Genomic DNA, 17,681 nt, shown 5'->3' with positions numbered 1-17,681 from the left:
CCACGTCTCTACCTCGTCTTACCGCGCCACGTCCGAAATTAAAATCCACTCCAGCCCGCGACGAAGCTGCTTCCCCTCCTGGGATTTTCTCCTGCGGATCCGCTCGCGCGATTCTTACCCGAGTACATCAAGCTCGAAACTCGGAAAAGAACCCCCGTTTTTGTTGAGCTTCGAAGTAACGCGTGACGATCCATCTGGATGACAGCTGAAAATTTCATTACGCGATTAAGCGGCCAGAGGCGACGCGGGGCGGAGGGGATTCTTCGTCCGCGAGATTCGGAATATTCGAAATTTCATGCGCGATACGTGCATTCGGAGTAGCACGAGCATCGATGGCCCGTACAATGGAAACGTTATGGTCCAGACATTTTGGCGCCGAACTTACAGGCTGCCTACACATCGAAACTGCAAACAAACACCGAGTCCGACAACACTTGTTCTACTTGCGCGTAGATTTATATGACAAGTTGAACATATGACATTCGTTGCCACGTTCGATCGTAACTTTTACTATTGCAGCCATTTTATACTTTTCTCCACACGCGTGTATGGAGAATGGAGTGTAACCATTTTCGTAGATATACATTTTCAGATAGCGCTTCGTTCCCCATTTTATTATACGGAAAAAAGTACGCGGATAAATCGTGAACGCTCGGCGAGAGATTCGTCGGGGAATTTTATAAACGGCGCGACGTACGCACGATAATGCGAGCGAGTGAAACAACGTGTGGGGGTATCCAGTGGTATCACGCGTTCATTTAGATTTTACAATTCTTCCCTCAGTCGGGAATCAATTCGGCGGCGAAGGTTTCTTTCAACGCTCCGTGTTTTAAACAATGCGTAGCTCCAATAGTTTACGCACTCGCTCGCTAACAATTTCACGTGAGAGGATCCTCCGTATAATTGGGAACCATAGAACTTTTCCGGCCGTAAATCGTTGTCGGACGAGCGCTGCATTTTCGGGGACTGACCGCACGCGCGCGAATCCGGGGGTAACTCGAATCGACAGGCGCATTGTCAGGCCGATTAATCGAACGATAAGTTTCACCGTGTATGGAGAGAGTGATTGACGCTACCACGATAAGGGTTGATGGCCGTAGAAAGAGAGGGCGAGAGAGGGAGGTGGGGACGGAGGGCGAGATGGCGAACGAAAAGAAAAGCAGAGGCATACTTAGGGGTAGGATCCTTAATTCATCCCCGGACGAATTCGTCCCGTCCTGCTTTTTGTCCTGTCCCCGGCCGTAGAAGCTTGCTTTCCGTCATTTCCGCCGCTCGCAATTGCGAGGCAAGAAGACACGTGATACACGTGGACATCCTGCCGCGGTAATGTCGCTTTCAGGGTAAATAAATTTTCATTGATACCCCGCCCTAATGCGGGCGTATCAGTATTTCCGTATCGAGATAAGCCGCGTTTCATATTTTTCCATATCCACTGCGATATGAATTGTTTTTTTTCCCCCCCGTTTTACGTTACAAGCCGTTCACGTTTGCCTGTTTTTTCTTTTTTCGTATTGAATTACTTGACTATTACGATAACTATTTGATTACCTGACAACGCGTCTAAACAACGCGAAAACACGTTTGTACCGGGTGTCCCGAAATTCGCGAAAATCAAAGTTCTCCAAAGTGCCAGATCGTCCCGCGAATACTGTGATTTTCAGGATAAATTTTAAGAGAAAATTCTCTCCGTGTATGCGATAGGTTTCTAATATGAGATAGCAGGTTTTCAATACCCAAATTCAATCGCAGATCTTCTTTTGCAACGATTACACAATTTAAGAATTAATTTTTCACTAGACAGATTTCGCTCCAAGGGCAATGAATTCATGTTGGAATCAACAGACGATGCCTGTTAATTTAACAGAAACCCCCGCTATCTCATATTAGAAGCCTATCTCACAATAGAGGACTTTCCTCTATGTATAACACGTTTGCTCTTGCTTGAAATGATTTAAAGCTGTCTACGAACCACCGTGGGACTGCGTTATAAAAGTTTATCGAGCTCACCTCGTCAAACAATGTCTACTTCCATATCGTTTAACGCAATCGCATTACTCGCGTTGTCGCGTATATGAGCTGCAATTCGGGGGGGGGGGGGCGACGTTACGAAAGTCTCGATCAAGTCGCAAAACTGACAATGGCGAGCTGCTGGCGGTCCGGCTGGAAAAATTCGGCTGACCGCATTCGACTTCTCATTTTGTCCCTTTTTTTTCTTCCTCCCCGAGAAGAAAGCTCGGCGATGTTTTGCAAGCGGTTTATGGTCAAGCGGCCGCTCGCCGACTTCCGGGCGGGAGTGCCGCTCGCGCGCTGCATAAATTGCCTGTACATCTCAATTCACCCCCCGGGACGGTGACCATTCCCTTACACGTCGTGCTCCTGAGTGACACTCCCCATCCTCTCTCGCCAGAAGACCTCCCGCCTGCGGACTCGCATTATCATCCCTTCGCTTCCCCTCGTTTCCACCCTCCCTCGGTCCCACGGCCGATAAGGGCGGGCCTGTTTCGAATCCTTGCACGGCCGGCGACGTGAGCCCACATCTAAGAAAATTATCGGCTCCGATCTTCTCCACGTGCGATCGAAGGCTCCCTCCTTCTTCATTGGACGGCCGCGTCAAATGTATTTAAATGAACCTGCTGGCTGGGGATACGCGAGATTCGTGTTAAATTGCGCGCGGCACGATTAAAATACAAGCCCGAGCTGACTGATGAAATTTAATGATTACGCGAATTGATCGCCGGGTGTAAAAGTGCCTACACCGTGTTCGCCGGTGATCTTTTTGCGACGCCCCGAACGCGGCGGACGCTCAAGTGCCACGCTTTGAAAAAGCTGTAGGTTGACGTGGTAATTTTCTTCCTAGATTCGCATTATCATTTTTTGCCATTCACCGTGCACGCCACCTGAGATTGCTGTTTACGCTGGGCGTCCGTAGCCCTCGTAGCGCTTTTTAGCGCGTAATTCATTTTCGTTTAATTTGAACGATGAGGTGCCTGCCGCGGGGCCGCAGTGACGTAAATAAATTTGATTTGCGCGCGTATGTATTTAATTCTCTCACTGGTCGTCGTATCAGAGAAACGTCGAACGCGGAGAGATGCTCGGTGGGCAGCGCGCTATAATTCGCGCGCGGCGTACCATTTTTTACTTTATCCATTTTTCAGCGAAGGTTTTCGAAGTCGAACTTTCTTACACCGAGAGATGAGCGCGAGGGAAAGGAAATTCGAGAGCAAGGAAAATGCTGCAGCATGCATAATACATCTATTTATGAAAAAATGATAATAGAACCTCCGCTTTCATTCTCGAGAAAGATAACTATCGTAAGGAGGCTCTTAAGCTCTTCCCCCGCGGAATTAAATTTCTACAGTTCTATGAACTCACGGATCCAGTGCGAAAAGTCCAATTCGCGGAGATGTGAAAAGTATAATTATTTATAGTAACGATCGCCTGGTGAACTGCTCGAATAATTACTTGGCGTCTGCGTCTGCAGCGAGCGACGCCACGTGTGAATTGGAACGTTCACGTTTCGATTCGACGGTACCGAAAGATTGACCGTGGTACCAAGTCGGAGTCTTCGCAGCGACATCATTAGTTTAATTGCAACTGCATCTGCCCCTCCCTCCCCCTCGTAATCGTCCTATAAATTCGACCGGTGTCATCTCGATTACTGCAATTTACTGCCAAATTCGGATCGTGGCTGGATCTTGGCGCGGCGGCGCGCAAGGTCTCGGCGCAAACACGCTCGCCCTTTCGCTCGTTCGCCGAGGGGGGTGGCAGGGCGAAAAAGGGCCAGCGATGTCCTATAGCGCGATACGACACTCGAATTTCGAAGGGGTCGGCGTCGCGCTGCTGCACCCCGCGCGCGCGAGATCTTCCCGCGGCGCGACGGACGGTAGAGGGGCGCCTCGGCGAGCGGACGACTCACCCCCTCGCGAATTGGCGGAGCGCGAGGAAGCGGGGCAGCGACGGACGGTCGCCGCCAATCGTCGCCGCCCTCGTCCACCGATAAACCCTCGCGTCTGCGCCCCTCGGCCGGGTGTCCCGTCGGTTCCCTACGTCGCCCTCGGTTCGGGTACCGCGCGCAAGGCCGCAGACCTATCACTTCTTTGGCGACAGCCGTCGGGGTAACATCCTCGCCCTTGCTCTCTACCCTCGCTCTCTCTTCTCCCATCCCTTCGACCCTTCGCATCGCCGCCAGAAATCGACGATTCCGAACTTCCACTCGAACCCGCTTCCCCAGGCTCTTCCCAGAAACTTCCTCTTCAATCCGCCTTTCCTTCGAACGTTTCATTTTGACAATCGATCGCGCCAGCTTTATTTTACTAGTTCCTCGTTCCTGTTTGTCCGGTTTCGCGAGGATAGAGTCTGATCCGGGCTTGACCATTTCCACCTCGCGTCGCAGTGAAAGACGTCGTCTCGCGATTGTTCCGGCCTCCGGACGTGCAGGCAGTATTAATCGGTCTAACGTTTCTCGCCGGTGTCTCATCTCAGGTAAAACACGCTTCCGCTTCCTGTGTTCGACTCCTTGGTTTCCCCTCGTGCCGTCGCGATGTTTTCACGAAAATAAATTTCTGCCGTTGCCTCCGCCGTATATTCCGACCGCGCAAAACCGTCGAGTCCCTTTCCGAAAACACACGTGCGGTTTCGCTCGCAATTTTCCGAAAATACCTTCGCGGTTCCGTTCGCGGTTATCCATTTCCCTATGTTCATCGTTGTTCGGCCGATTGTCTTCTCCGCCGTCCGCGGTCGTACGAAAGAACCGTGTAGAAACGGTCCAGGAGCAGATCGAATTTCACGGCCGCTCCCGCTTCCGCTGGCCTCGCGATCGTCGCCGGAAAGCATCGTCGCGATGTAGCGCACGGCTGTCGCGCTCCGGAGCTTCCTCGTGCCTTAAAATCGCCGTCCAGATCGTGACAATAAATTCTCTCCCTTTGAGATCCTCCCCCTTTCTTTTTTCCTTTAGCGGAACTGCTCGACACTTTCCCGTCTGTCGTGCCCGTTTCTTTTTCCCTCTAAACCGAGCCAACTTCGTCGGCACATTCGACGATAGAATCCCACCCCTACGAGCTTATTTTCCCTCCGAGTCGATTATCGATCCAACCACGAGATTGCCTTACCGAGATCCAAGCCCGTCCGGATCTCCTCCCGAGAATTCTCTCTTTCCCTCTCCTCTTTTTCCTCAATTTCCCTCGATCGAGGTTGAACGAGACTCAACTCCGTCCCTTTCCTGTGCCTTGCTACGCCGGTCCCGCTCCCGTTTGTGACCGGGGCGAACGAGCGTGATCCCGAAGACACGGAGCCAGCGTGCAGTCGACGAGGACCATCTCTCCCCCCGACCACGTAGAATCTCCTCGTAGACGTACAGAGGTCCCCTTCTGTGCCGTCCCGCTTGTACCACGCGCGCTCAACGATCACGGGCGCGACGAATCCGTTCGAGAAGAAATCCCCCGAGCGCGATCGAGTGACACCACGATGACACCGGCGCGGTGAGTACGACACCATTCGGCCTGTGTGACGCAACAGTTTCGGCCACCTTTTACTGGCCGTGGCTTTAGCGATTTTGTTGTAGCGAAAGTAGAATAAAACGTCGGCCCGCGGCTCTCTCGCACGCGTCGCGCGTGCTTTTGATGTGCCGCGCTACCGAAAGGCTCGCCAGAGGGAATCTAGATTTTCGCTAAACGTACGTCCGTGTAGCAATTTTGGGAATATTTAATCTAGGTGGGCGTCTCACCGATTCGACCACCGAGGCATATGATAATATTTGTCGCGATAACAGTATAAAGATGTTGTCTACGCGTATATTTTAGATCTTTGTGAACTGCGCGCCGATAAGGGTTGTCGGCCGTACGCAGAAATGTCGAATACGCGATTGTAAGTTTTATCCTCCCCCCCTTTCCCTAAATAAATTAAGACGTCACCTTTAACTTTGCTCCGAAGAAATAGCGATTTTTTCATTGTAAATTGAGGCTTTAATCACGTGAAATTTGGTTAAAGGTAGTCGACAGCGAATAATCATCAGGCTAAAGAATTTGTCGATCGACGTGCTACATTGTTTGTCGTGTAAATAGACCGTGCGTAATATTGCTGCATGATCGTTTCATAATAACACAGTTAAATGTGTCACATTAACGCGAGTAATAAGTGCATGTATGTAAGGAAGAAAAAAAAACATGCGCCAATTTACTCGTAGAATTTCTTCTCGTTAACCACTATTGAGCGCCGTACCGAAATTAAAAGTCACGTGTCCCGATGTCCGCCGGGCTCAAACTCGAACGGACAAACGAGCTAACAAGGTCGGGGGATACAAAATTGATTGCCGCAGAACGCGCGATCGAGATAGTATACTCAATTATTAAGAGCGAGTCCGCGGTAACAACCCCCTACGATCTCGAAATCAGATAGTATAATACGAGGGTCGACTTTCCGGGGTCCCGAAATTGTCCGATATCGAGGGAAGCGGGCTACGGTAATAACAATCAGGCGCGCGCGCGCGCACACACGCGCACACACACACGTCGGATCCTCCGCCTTTAAAACCGCCCGCCCCGCGAAATTGTTTTAAATGACGAAACGAGAGAGATGGACCCGGCCCTTCCGGGAACCCACAAACGACGATGTCAAATTTCACGACGGGGGATCGGCACTGTCTAGGGTGGTTTCCATTAAACCGGGTATTTACTATTCTCTATAATAAAATTGCTTACACGAACAGGTACGCAGTGTCGCGCCGTAACTGGGGCAAACGAGTCGCGCGAGCTGCGTGCGTGTTGAAAGAATCAAAAGCGATTTGTTAAGTCCCGCGGCGCGGATCGGTGAATCGGGGGGGGGGGGGTGGCGCGGGAACACCCTAAATAATTATTTGAACAAAAATAAAAGGTTCATAATGCGATACGAGCAAACGATATAGATTCTGAGTTTGACGTTTTACCGATAGAATTACGTTATTGACAGTACAGTTTTCAGCTGTACAATCTCTCTCGTTTACACATTCAAGTATTATTAATCATTTTCCAATAGAGAGTTTCCAATAGAGGCACGGTAACCCGGTCCGGCTTTATTGGTGACGCGGTACGCTAAAAGTATACCGAATTTCTGGTAGATATAATTTTATGTGGCAACACGCTCGCCCGTGGCCCTCGGCGCTTGTAACAAAATTAAGTGTATTCCAAGTTTATCGTGCAGATATTTCTATTACTTAACAGTAAAAAGAATTGTTAGACGACATTAGGCTGGTAGATGGTTTATTTGTTTGATTCCGACGTTTCGACCATATTTGTGGTCCTTTTCAAGGAATTTGATAATAAATGTTACGTCATTGGTATCAAACTAAAAACTGGGAGGAAAGTTGATGGACGTCACACCCGTATGGTCGAAACGTCGGAATCAAACAAATAAACCATCTGGCAACCTAATGTCGTCTAACAATTCTTTCTACTGTTAATTAACTACTGGCTATTCGCATTCGTTCATTTCTATTATTTCTTTAACTCGATCCCTTAACATTCCTCGCACAATGTAGCGTTAAGTAATGGTCGGAGATCGTTGTTCCGCCTCTGTTTTCGCAATATTGCGGGGCAAACTGTTTGCAAGTACGGATACGGATTCCTACGTGCGATTCCTTTATCCCCTTTTGTTTCATCTGGCGCGACTAAGGCGCGCGCGCGACACGACTTGTTTTAATCCTTTACCGATGCGACGGAGGGGTCGATGATTTCCGCATCTGTCACCGCTCCGGTCACGAGTGTCCAGACGTTAACGACTCAACCAAGGCACACGAGCGTACGTTTATTTGAAATCCCGGCAGACTATTCCTTGCGGCTCGACAATAACGTTAGCTCCCTGTTAGCGTTGGCTCCGAGTCCCGCGCGATCTCCCTCGAGCCAGCGTCGAGTACGAGCGCGATCGATTCGAGTGGAAACGCGAGCGAAAACATTGCGATCCCTCCTCAACGGAAGCTGAAGAAACTCGGAACAGAACCGAAAGAAAAAGGATCGCGCGCTGGAAAAGTAAGATTAGAGGTAATCTAAGATTAGGGTAGGAGAAGATTAGAAATCTATAGTGAGATAAAGCGTTGATAAGACCATGTCGCTGTATCCATGAAAAGTATATGATAAAAAGATATAAAACAAATAGAAAAATATTCGAGTGATTGTGATTGGAGTTTCAATTATCGCATCGATCGAGGAGAACGAGAGGGGCCAATCGTACGAGCAAATCGAGAAAAATCGAGACGACCGGGGACGCGCGCGATTTGTTCGCGCTCTCGTGACGCTCGAGATTTTCCCGTTCGGTGCACGGGGGTGTGTTACTGGGGCACTAGTGCGCAGAAGCCCCGAACATGCCCGATGTAGATCCCAGAGAATCGTCGTAGGCGATGCCCCCTCCGGTCCCCCCGTTTCCCCCCCGTTCGACCCGTCGCTCCATCCCCCGCCTCGGAGTCCCGCATCCCCTTCGAGGGAGAGAGAGAGAGAGAGAGAGAGAAAGAGAGCGCGAGCGAGGGGTGGCTCCCCGATCCGACCCTCTCTCGGCTACATTTCGAGCCTTAGCTCGAACCGCGGCACATTCAGTTTCTGACCGGCGATCGAAGTGACGCGTCCGTCGTGCCCGCTGGAGCCCGTCGTCGCGCGCTACCCTCGGGATCCCTCGGGATCCCACCCGTCGTCCCGGAGGATCGGCGGCGGATCCGGGTGTCCCGGCAGCCACGTCGCGTCCGCGGTTCCACGAGGGGGCTGGGGCAGGGCGAGGGGCAGGAGAAGAGGGTGACCTGCGAGATCGCGCGCGGTGCCGCTACACACACGCGGTCGGGGATGTCGCGCGGGACTCGCGTCCGCTCGAAGCCATCGATCCTCGCAATCGAAGCGATTCAGTGACGCCTGTGTGGGGCTCGTCGTACGATAAAAGCAATCGGGATAAGTGCAGAAAAATAACGCAGTCCAACATATATATATATATATGTGATCAATCGGTTCTCCTTTCGATTTCGATTTCAATTCGATTTGCGTCTCGTGGCGATTTACTCGGGAAATATGAGTCTCGATTCTTCCGTTGTCGAGAAGGATGTAGCTTCTCTGATTTTGCCTCTGTAGCTTATAATTCTTCCTTTTAGCGTTAACTCGAAAAAAAAGTTGTACGCCCTACACTTGGCATATATTTCTTTAATTCAAAGTCAATTGAAATTTCTTTTCGGTGAAAAATATTCACGGCTATTAATATATTTCCGATATTAATCTTGTTTCATCGAGCAACGTCGACCGTCTATGAATAATCTCGCTTGTCGAGGATCGCGCCGATTGATTCGTTTAATGGAATATCGATGTAAATAGCGGGATTTACGAGGTTACCGGAGCCCGCCGTCGCCGTCGTAAATTGGTCGCGATCGCGAATAAATACAGCAGAAATGGAGCTGAACCCGTGCTGCGGCTTCGTAGGGATAGTAAATTATCTCTACACGAGAAGCCTGCATCGGAAACGACGTCAGCCGGCGCCCAACATTCCACGATCCTGGGTATTATAGGAGTCCGCCAATAGCCAAAATTAGATATATAGATGTAGTTGCTGCTAGGCAAGCCGCTAAAGCAAGCCAATACGAATGCGTCGCCGGAGGTAAATATCATCCACTATCTTTTTTTTTTCTTCCTATGGTCAGCCGTCGCGTGTTGCGTCGTTAATCGCTCGATTAGCCAGCCACGTGGCACTTGCCTGCCTTCAGCGATCGGCGAGAAACGTCGTGCCTCGTTTCACAAAGGCTAGCGGATCAGACTAGCAGTTGCCGATTCGGACTGGATTGGCGATCGACGATCGTCTTCTCGCCAATGAGAGCCGATTGAATCGGCTGGCTGCCTTGCTCTCATTGGCCAAAGGGTGATCGTCGATCGTCAATCCTGATCCAATCCGAATTGGCAATTGTTAAGCCTGCATCAGAGGATCAATTCTGTAGCTTACACCACGATGTAAAAATACAAGGTGAAACTTTGCGCACGTAACCAATTTTTGGGGCAAATTGTTGGTCCCTTGCTGCATTCAACCGCGATGATTTGCAGTGTGAAGGTTTGGGGCGAATTTCTGATTGGTCACGAGTGCGCATCCACGGGAGTGTTACACCTGGTATTCTTGTATCATGGCTTACACTATAGTGAAATTGCTAAAAGTGAATAGCTCCGTCTCTTTCTAACCGTCCGCTTAGAAAGATACAAGGCCGTTCAATTTTAGCATTTTCGCTATGTTGTAAGATACAGAATTGACCGCCAGATTACCGGTTAAGATCGAGATTAGATTGAAATTTGACAAATCAGAGCAAAACTCACTGAACTTGAGACTAGTAAATTTTACTCTGATCGGTCAAACTTCAATCTAATCTCGATCTCAATCCGTAGTTCGATGCGGGCTTCAGTCTGATTCGGCCTTAAAACCGCTACACGCGCGATTCCACGCGATAATAGACGGGCAAATCAACGCATTCGGTTTTATAATCGCAAAACTTTCGAATTGCAACAAAAATGTAACGTTTCAGCGATATCCCAGGATCGCGATGTGCGGTCCATAAAATGAGGCTCTGAACGTCCCTCGCGCGAACTAATGCGTTGTTCATGCGATGTTTTCATAGACGAAGTGTTTAGCTCGAAGCATTTAGATCTAGAACAGTTCTCTTGCGTATTAAAAAACTTTCGTCCTACCAAAGTTGTTTCGATACGCGGACGTTTACTGCGAGGAGCTGGTACGGCTTTATTTGTTCAGCTCGATGAAATATTCATTTAATTTAAATGGTTAACGGCGTATATACTATTTCATACTTGTACAAGAGTGAATTTATCAAAACTTTCGTTGCGCCGCGCCGGCGGGAGTTTATTTATAAACGCGGTTTATTCAATCGACCCACATGTGTCGGTAAGTTGCATTTGTGCTTTATTTCGTAATGTGTTAGCAATGCGCAAATGCAGTGTGTTATATTTGCGTCTACTTGTAGCTTTGTACCACACTAAGTGTCCCTAATGCATACGGTGTAACGAAAGCGAGGCGTCACGCCAGAGTAAAAAGGGCTCTCTTTCTCATCGCCTTTAAAAGCGTTAAAGCGAGAGAAACTTTACGGAGTAACAAGCGTCTCACAATATCACGAAATTAACGCTAAAGTTCGCGTAACGTGCACGGAAAGAAAAATGCAGTTGTAAAATATCGACAGCTGATATTTAGTTGCAATAGCGAAATATTTTACTGCTGTCCCTACTGTATTAGGTGCGACAGCGAACCGTTTGGTGGTTTTAAAATTGACAGTTATGGCAGCAAAATATTTTTGGCAAACCATGATTAGCTACGGTAGCGAAAAGTTTTTTTTATAGTGAAGCAAAAAAAAGTCGAAACTCTCATCCAAATGCCTACCCGTGCCTCATCGATTTTGAATATAAAAATAGACGCGACGAAAGGGACTAACAGCGAATTCGGCAGCTTGCACTAGTGCGCACTGAGTGCACACTAAGGCTTGTTTGCAGTCGGTTCTTGTATTTAAGAATCGTCTGAAATATCTCTCGAAATATTTCGTAGCCGGTAAAATGATCTGTGCAGCACCGGAGCGGATCATTTTTTGGCCAAATGCTCTTTGAACGTGTATTTAAGATAAAGTTACATATAAAAAGTGGCTATAAACAGCAGACTTTAGTGTGCACTCAGCGCGGCACTAGTGCAAGCCATCGAATTCGCTACAAGTTCCCCGCGGGCGTAAAATATTTTTATACATCCTCGCGAGGCCGGAAGATGAGGCTGAAGACTGGGTTTACCTCGCGAGAAATTAACAGCATCGAGATCTCGATAGTCTCATAAGTTTTCAGACGCGGGGAGGGGGTTAATAAATTATTCGGACAACCCGTAAGGGGTTACGCACGTTTTATATGTTCCTCCGCGGTTTAACTGGGGGTAGTGACGCGCGGAAAAATGTGATGACATCCGCAAAGGGTGGCAACGACACTGAAAAAGAGACAGGAGGGGGAAGGAGAAGGGGCAAAGCGCTCGTGGGATAGAGGGTGTGAGAACCGACCGACTGCTACCCTTCTCGCGAGGCGGCGATGAAGTTAAAAAAGCTGACGACGGGGCGTTATAACTCGCTCCGTTCTCGGAGCCTGGTAACTGCACATACTGTGGCCGCAGTAAATGGCAGTAAGTGTTTCGCATCTGCACGCCGATACATAGCTTTTGCTCAAGCAGATTTCATTCAGTGGATTGTACGCATCCTTTGTGATGTCAGTCACGATTATTCGCAGCTTGCTGCCCGGCGTTAGTGGGCGATTCGTTATTTTTCGCGGGTGTTTCAACATTTAATGGCCTCGACAATAAGCTAAGGTCACTAGCTAAAGCAGGCCTGCGGCTGAATCGCTCTTTTCGACGATGATATTATTATTAACATGTATGAATTAGAGCACGTATACGATGTTGAACATCAAGATCGAAATTTGCAAAAATTCAACAGACGTTTCGGTCCCCGCCTGTGAACAGTCTTCAGTTTAAAGTGACAATGAGGACAATAAGATTTTCCGTCAATGTACACCGCCAAAAAATTTTTTAACTATAATAAATAAATAGATTTACTTTAAATTATTTTTTTTACTGAAGTAAATTTATTCTACTTAAATAAAAATATCAAATTTCAAGTAAATCTATGTATTATATTAAGTAAATTAATTGAAATCATTACATTTTCTATATTCAAACAAAGATTGAGATATAGAATACTATTTATTAAATGAAATAATTGTTTTTGTTAAATAAGAAATCCAATTTTCCTCGCTGTGACAATTACATCTTAGTAAACATTTTATAGAATTGAAATAAAATTTTTAAATTTAAAACTAACTATTCTTTGATATTTAATAAATACTTAAATTAAAGCAATGTACTAATTGCGGGCCCCAAGGTGGGTTGACAGCTGTTTTTTTTTTCCAGAGTATAGAATTGATAGTTACAAAATGGACATACCGATCGTGATTAGAACCGGTCGCCGCTGAAATAAATTGTTTCATTGAAAAAATACAATTACAATCTGCAATTAATTGATAATCACCGGGTGACATATTACACGTCGTTTCCACTAAAGTGATACGTTGAATTATTAAATTTATTATAAAGGCATAATTGCTTTTTAATTAATGGATCACTGGATCATGATTACTTGATGACAACACCGCTAGTGATAATTAGCAATAATTTAGTCAGCGATTACATCAATAGTGACGATTAAGTCGGCAATTATTAATATTTCGATTTCGCCGGGCTTTTGCATAACTCATCGGTCGGCGGGTGTCCGGACCCAATTCGAGAAATTGGGCTCCCGATGAAAGAATAACGAAAATCAAAGGCGATGCCGGTGTATTGGAGGTGGCCGCGGGAAATCGTGTTATCAGTATTAATCTCTCGCCGAGTGGGCGCGAAGTATATATTCTAATGCATAGTAAATGTAATTTGCGCGGAATATATGCATAAGGCTCGTGTCGCGCGTGGCCCCGTTAACACTCGCGCGCGGCGCGCATCGCTATCATCCTCGAGCGAACCGGGGCAAAAACACCGGTTACAGATACGCGCCGGTGTAACGTCGCGTCCGAGTTGTAAACGCGGCGAGTCGCGCGCGCGCTCGGCCCCCGTAAACGCGGCGTCCGAACTTGGCTGAAGTTTCAATGAGACTCCCTCCCCCCCCCCCGCCCTCCGCGGTTCCGCCTGGAAAATAGCCCGGAGAATCAGTTAAGACTCGAGTTAATTTAAACCGAGATGCTTACGAGAGAAGAACGGCCTGGGGACCGGTCGCACGGGGATTTGCATAAAGATTAATTCGAGGGCGTTCAAATTATCATATCGATAATTGCAACGCGGTATCGGGTCGGCGTCGCCGCGATTCCGACAATGGGAAACGCTATCTGAATTGCCCTGACGCGGGGGACGAGCAGGGAGGGGGGGGGAGATTTTTTCGCGAATTATCGCGAGATTTTAACGCGGACGGTAAATAACGGGGCCGAGCTATTGAATCGCGCGCGCGCTGCGTCGCGATGATAAATGACGAGAGCCGGCCGGCCGGACGGGGAGACGGATTAACACGTTTCCACTATAGATTCGCCGTTTCCGCGATAATCGACGGAGGCCCGCCGCGCTGATTGGCACGTATATGCACGGCATACGATCCATTAGGGCGAGGAGTACGGGGCCGGCGGGATTAGCCGATTTTGCCGTGCGCTGCCGCATAATCGCGTCTTCGTTACTACCCTCCTGCCTCGCCCCGGATCGCCGCCCTCAATTAGACCGCGTCAAGTGTCATCGCGGCGGATACTATGCGCGGCGTCTAATTTTAGAAACGCTCTTGATTAACGCGAATCGCGCAACTGCCTCTCTCCGCCCCCTCCTCCCTTTTTCCTCGCGTATTCCACGGTCTTGCGTACAGGGTCTGGAAACAACGTCGAGTTTTTTGTGGTGGGGTGACTCCATTAAGAAGATTTTCGCTCGCGCTATCGTCGACTTCGTACTCGGGCAATCAGCCGTATCGAAGAGGAAGATCCGTGGAGAATTTAGACGGTATGAGGGAGAATAAAATGGCCGGGAATTTGTTATAGTACGTCAAAGGGAGGGTATTGGAGTTTTGATCGAGATGAAAGCCCTACTTATGTTTTAGTACGTTGAAAGAACAACGCGCGACCGGGATCGCCGGATAAAGAGGCGGTTTTATCATGTTACGTAAACAAATTTTCCGTTCCGCTCCTAATAGCTCGCTCCTTCCGCCTCTTTATCGCGCGCCCCCTTTTTCCTCCGAGGTCACTGTAACAAAATGTCTCTCAGCTTCCGTCCCCGCGGAACGTGGAGAGGCTCGGTGAAAAATGTATCGACCGCCATCCCGTTTTTTAATCGGGGATTCGCGACGTTTCCGTCTTTGCGTATCGCAAACAATTAAACCGCCCTCGCCGCCGCGTCCTTAATTGTCCGTTTAATCGAACTTGTAAATAAAGAATTGAATTTAACATGAGCTGACGAAACAAAGAGTTCGCCACTTTATCACCGGCCTTTCAACGAACGGTTGCGCAACGTTCCTCTCGTAAGAATATTCAATTTCCAGCAATATCAATGCCAGCATTGTCGAGAAGTGGCTCCATCCCACTGGCGGTATGTATGGAGTTGATGATCCAGTTGTATGTAATGAGGTCATTCCCTCTGAATCGAGTTCGTGCGGGTAGGAAGGTGACGTATTGCGAATTGAACGGAGTAACTTTGTAGCCAACGGTGGTTTCAATTTCGCAGCGAAACGCCCATCGGCGTTTCACTGCGAGCGATTGCCTGTTGCGCGATTTTTTTCTTCCTCTACGTTCTGCCATTTGGATATTCACTTTGTCCCTCTTTTTTTTTTAAAAAAAAAGAGAGAACTCCGACGATATCACTCGGGGGGGAAAAGGTATTAGCTCGTGTCTCTGGGGGCGAACAAAATGTACACCTAATCGGACATACAGAGCAATTTTCCACAACTGTTAGCGAGTTAAAATATTTCGTGTGTTACATTGCGCGCCAAATAAAAACCGATTTATTTATTACTGTAAATAGGGAAACCATCACACCATCATGTTTCGATAAGATACGACGGTTCGCTATACTCGCCATAGAAATTCAGATTTAATGCACGGAGAGAATTTTTCTCTTAAAACTTATCCTGAAAATTATGTAATCGTGGGACGTGGCATCTCGGAGAATTTTATGAGTTTTTTTGAAATTTTACCATACATTTTACTAGTAAAGTGTGTACTAACTGTAAGTACTATTACTAGTAAAATGTATGGCAAAATTTCAAAAACCTCTCGTAAAGTTCTTCAAAATGCCATGATCTTTGGGATAAATTTTAAGAGAAAATTCTCTCCCTGTAGAAATTTCCTATCTTGTATAATAAATAATTTTATTCTTTATATAAAGGGAGGCAGACTCACCGCCTGGTGTCAACATAAATAGTCGCTTTATATTTGACATTGCCGAAGTAAATTTTCCAAAAGTTGCACAAATTATTTTTTAATTGTTCCAACGAGAAAAGAGTGCTTGCATATGATAGCTGATCTGAATTCACGCAGCCGATCCTTAATTGCCTTTTCTACAAGTACGATGATTTACCGGCGACGGAACGTCTCGTCGACTTCGAAAATCTCTCCCTGGACAATTTAGTGACGAAATACTTGATGACTGAGGAACCGGGCGTACATTTTTCGCAATTTTGACACATTCGCGTTCGGTGGTCATCCAATTCCCTCCTCCCCGTCCAGGTTGGAAATTTGATACGCGCGATGAAATCAAAACCATACGTTAATTGAGTGAAAATTGTTGCCGAGAGACATGGACGGGGAAGTGAAAGGGAAGATGGACGAAACGGGGGCGACATGGGCGAGAACGAGAGGGGGGGGGGAGAGAGAGAGAGAGAGAGAGAGAGAGAGAGAGAGAGAGAGAGAGAGAGAGAGAGAGCTCGTAAGAAAGGACAGCCAAGGGTAGGGTATATGGCAGGGGGTTACGCTCGGAGTTTGACACAGTCAGAGGCCGGCGTTGCCTGGCAACGTTTAAGGGTGGAAGTCCACATTGGCGTAGGGTGGTATACCTGCGACGAATTTATGCGGCATCGCTATTCCACCCGCGAGGGTCCTGCCGTCTCCCCCTGTCTCCCTTTCCCCCCCCTCCCCCCCCTGACCCTTCAGAGGACACGCGCGGGAGAACGCGTGAATGAACCCGTCGGCTGTGATCGACTCGGGGGATGAATACAACGAAATTGGATGTTTATCCTCTCGCGACGTTCTAACGACGCGCTTATTGTCGCGGAAGAATGCGGCGTTTCGCGCGCCGCAAATTAGCGAGAGGATAGCAATTGCTTCGTCTGATAAGAGGACCGGAGCCGCCGAAGCTGCACTCGAAGCTCCCCGCACTCTCCGTCCTTTGCGCTCCCCCCTTCCCCCGGGCGCGTTTTGCACCTCCGGGGCGGGGGTAATGACACTCCGTTCGAATTCAATGTCATGATTTAATCTATTCATATCTCAGAATTTGCTCCCCCTCCTCCCCCCCTTGCTCTCTTTTTGCAATTACCGGCGAGATATCCTCGCCGGGGGTAATCTTTATTAAGGCGATCAAACGTAGTTAAACGGCGCGCTCTCATTCATCTTCCTCCCTTCTCGGCAACCGTCCGTTTAAATTATATCCTGACATCATCTCGGAGTGTTTTACACGTTTATAAATCACCGGGGCTGCGTATCACGTGAGAAATTCATTACTTCGTTTGTTGAGTACACTCTTCTTTTCTTCTTCTTCCTCTTTTTGGCTATCGGATCCGATTTAATTGCTCCGAGCTCGGGGGGGATGAAAGGGCGTGTTCTTGCTTCTCCGCGAGTTCTTCGTTTCCACGCGCGTGAGGGACGACAACCAACCCGCCGGTGAATTTTGCGTGGCAAGAGTGTGATACATATTACTATGGGAGATCGATATGCATATAGACAGAAGTCCTATACGGTGACTTCCCCCTTCGGTCTAGCGCGCATCATTTTTAATCCGTCGCCGTGGTCGCTTCGTTCCCACTCGCGCCAAACGTCCCTCGCCGACGTGTCCTCGTCCCCGGTGCTTTTTCCAGATAAATCGCGACGAAGGTACCGCGTAAAGAGCTTAACTGGTCCTCCGCACGAGGCGGAAGACGCGGAAGGCGCGGTGATTTTTCTCGA

General features: G+C 48.2%; 1 protein-coding gene across 3 annotated transcripts in view; it reads left to right on the top strand.

The window, feature by feature from the left end:
- The window catches only part of LOC105559224 (talin-1), a 51,220-nt gene that overhangs the window by 15,112 nt on the left and 18,427 nt on the right, over nucleotides 1-17,681 (top strand). The window lies entirely within an intron of this gene.

The sequence above is a fragment of the Vollenhovia emeryi genome, unplaced genomic scaffold (assembly GCF_000949405.1).
Source record: "Vollenhovia emeryi isolate VEMERY1.0 unplaced genomic scaffold, V.emery_V1.0 DF939284.1, whole genome shotgun sequence".
NCBI classification, from domain to species: domain Eukaryota; kingdom Metazoa; phylum Arthropoda; class Insecta; order Hymenoptera; family Formicidae; genus Vollenhovia; species Vollenhovia emeryi.
Note: the sequence above shows the minus strand (reverse complement) of the source record. Positions and strands in the feature narration are given on the sequence as shown.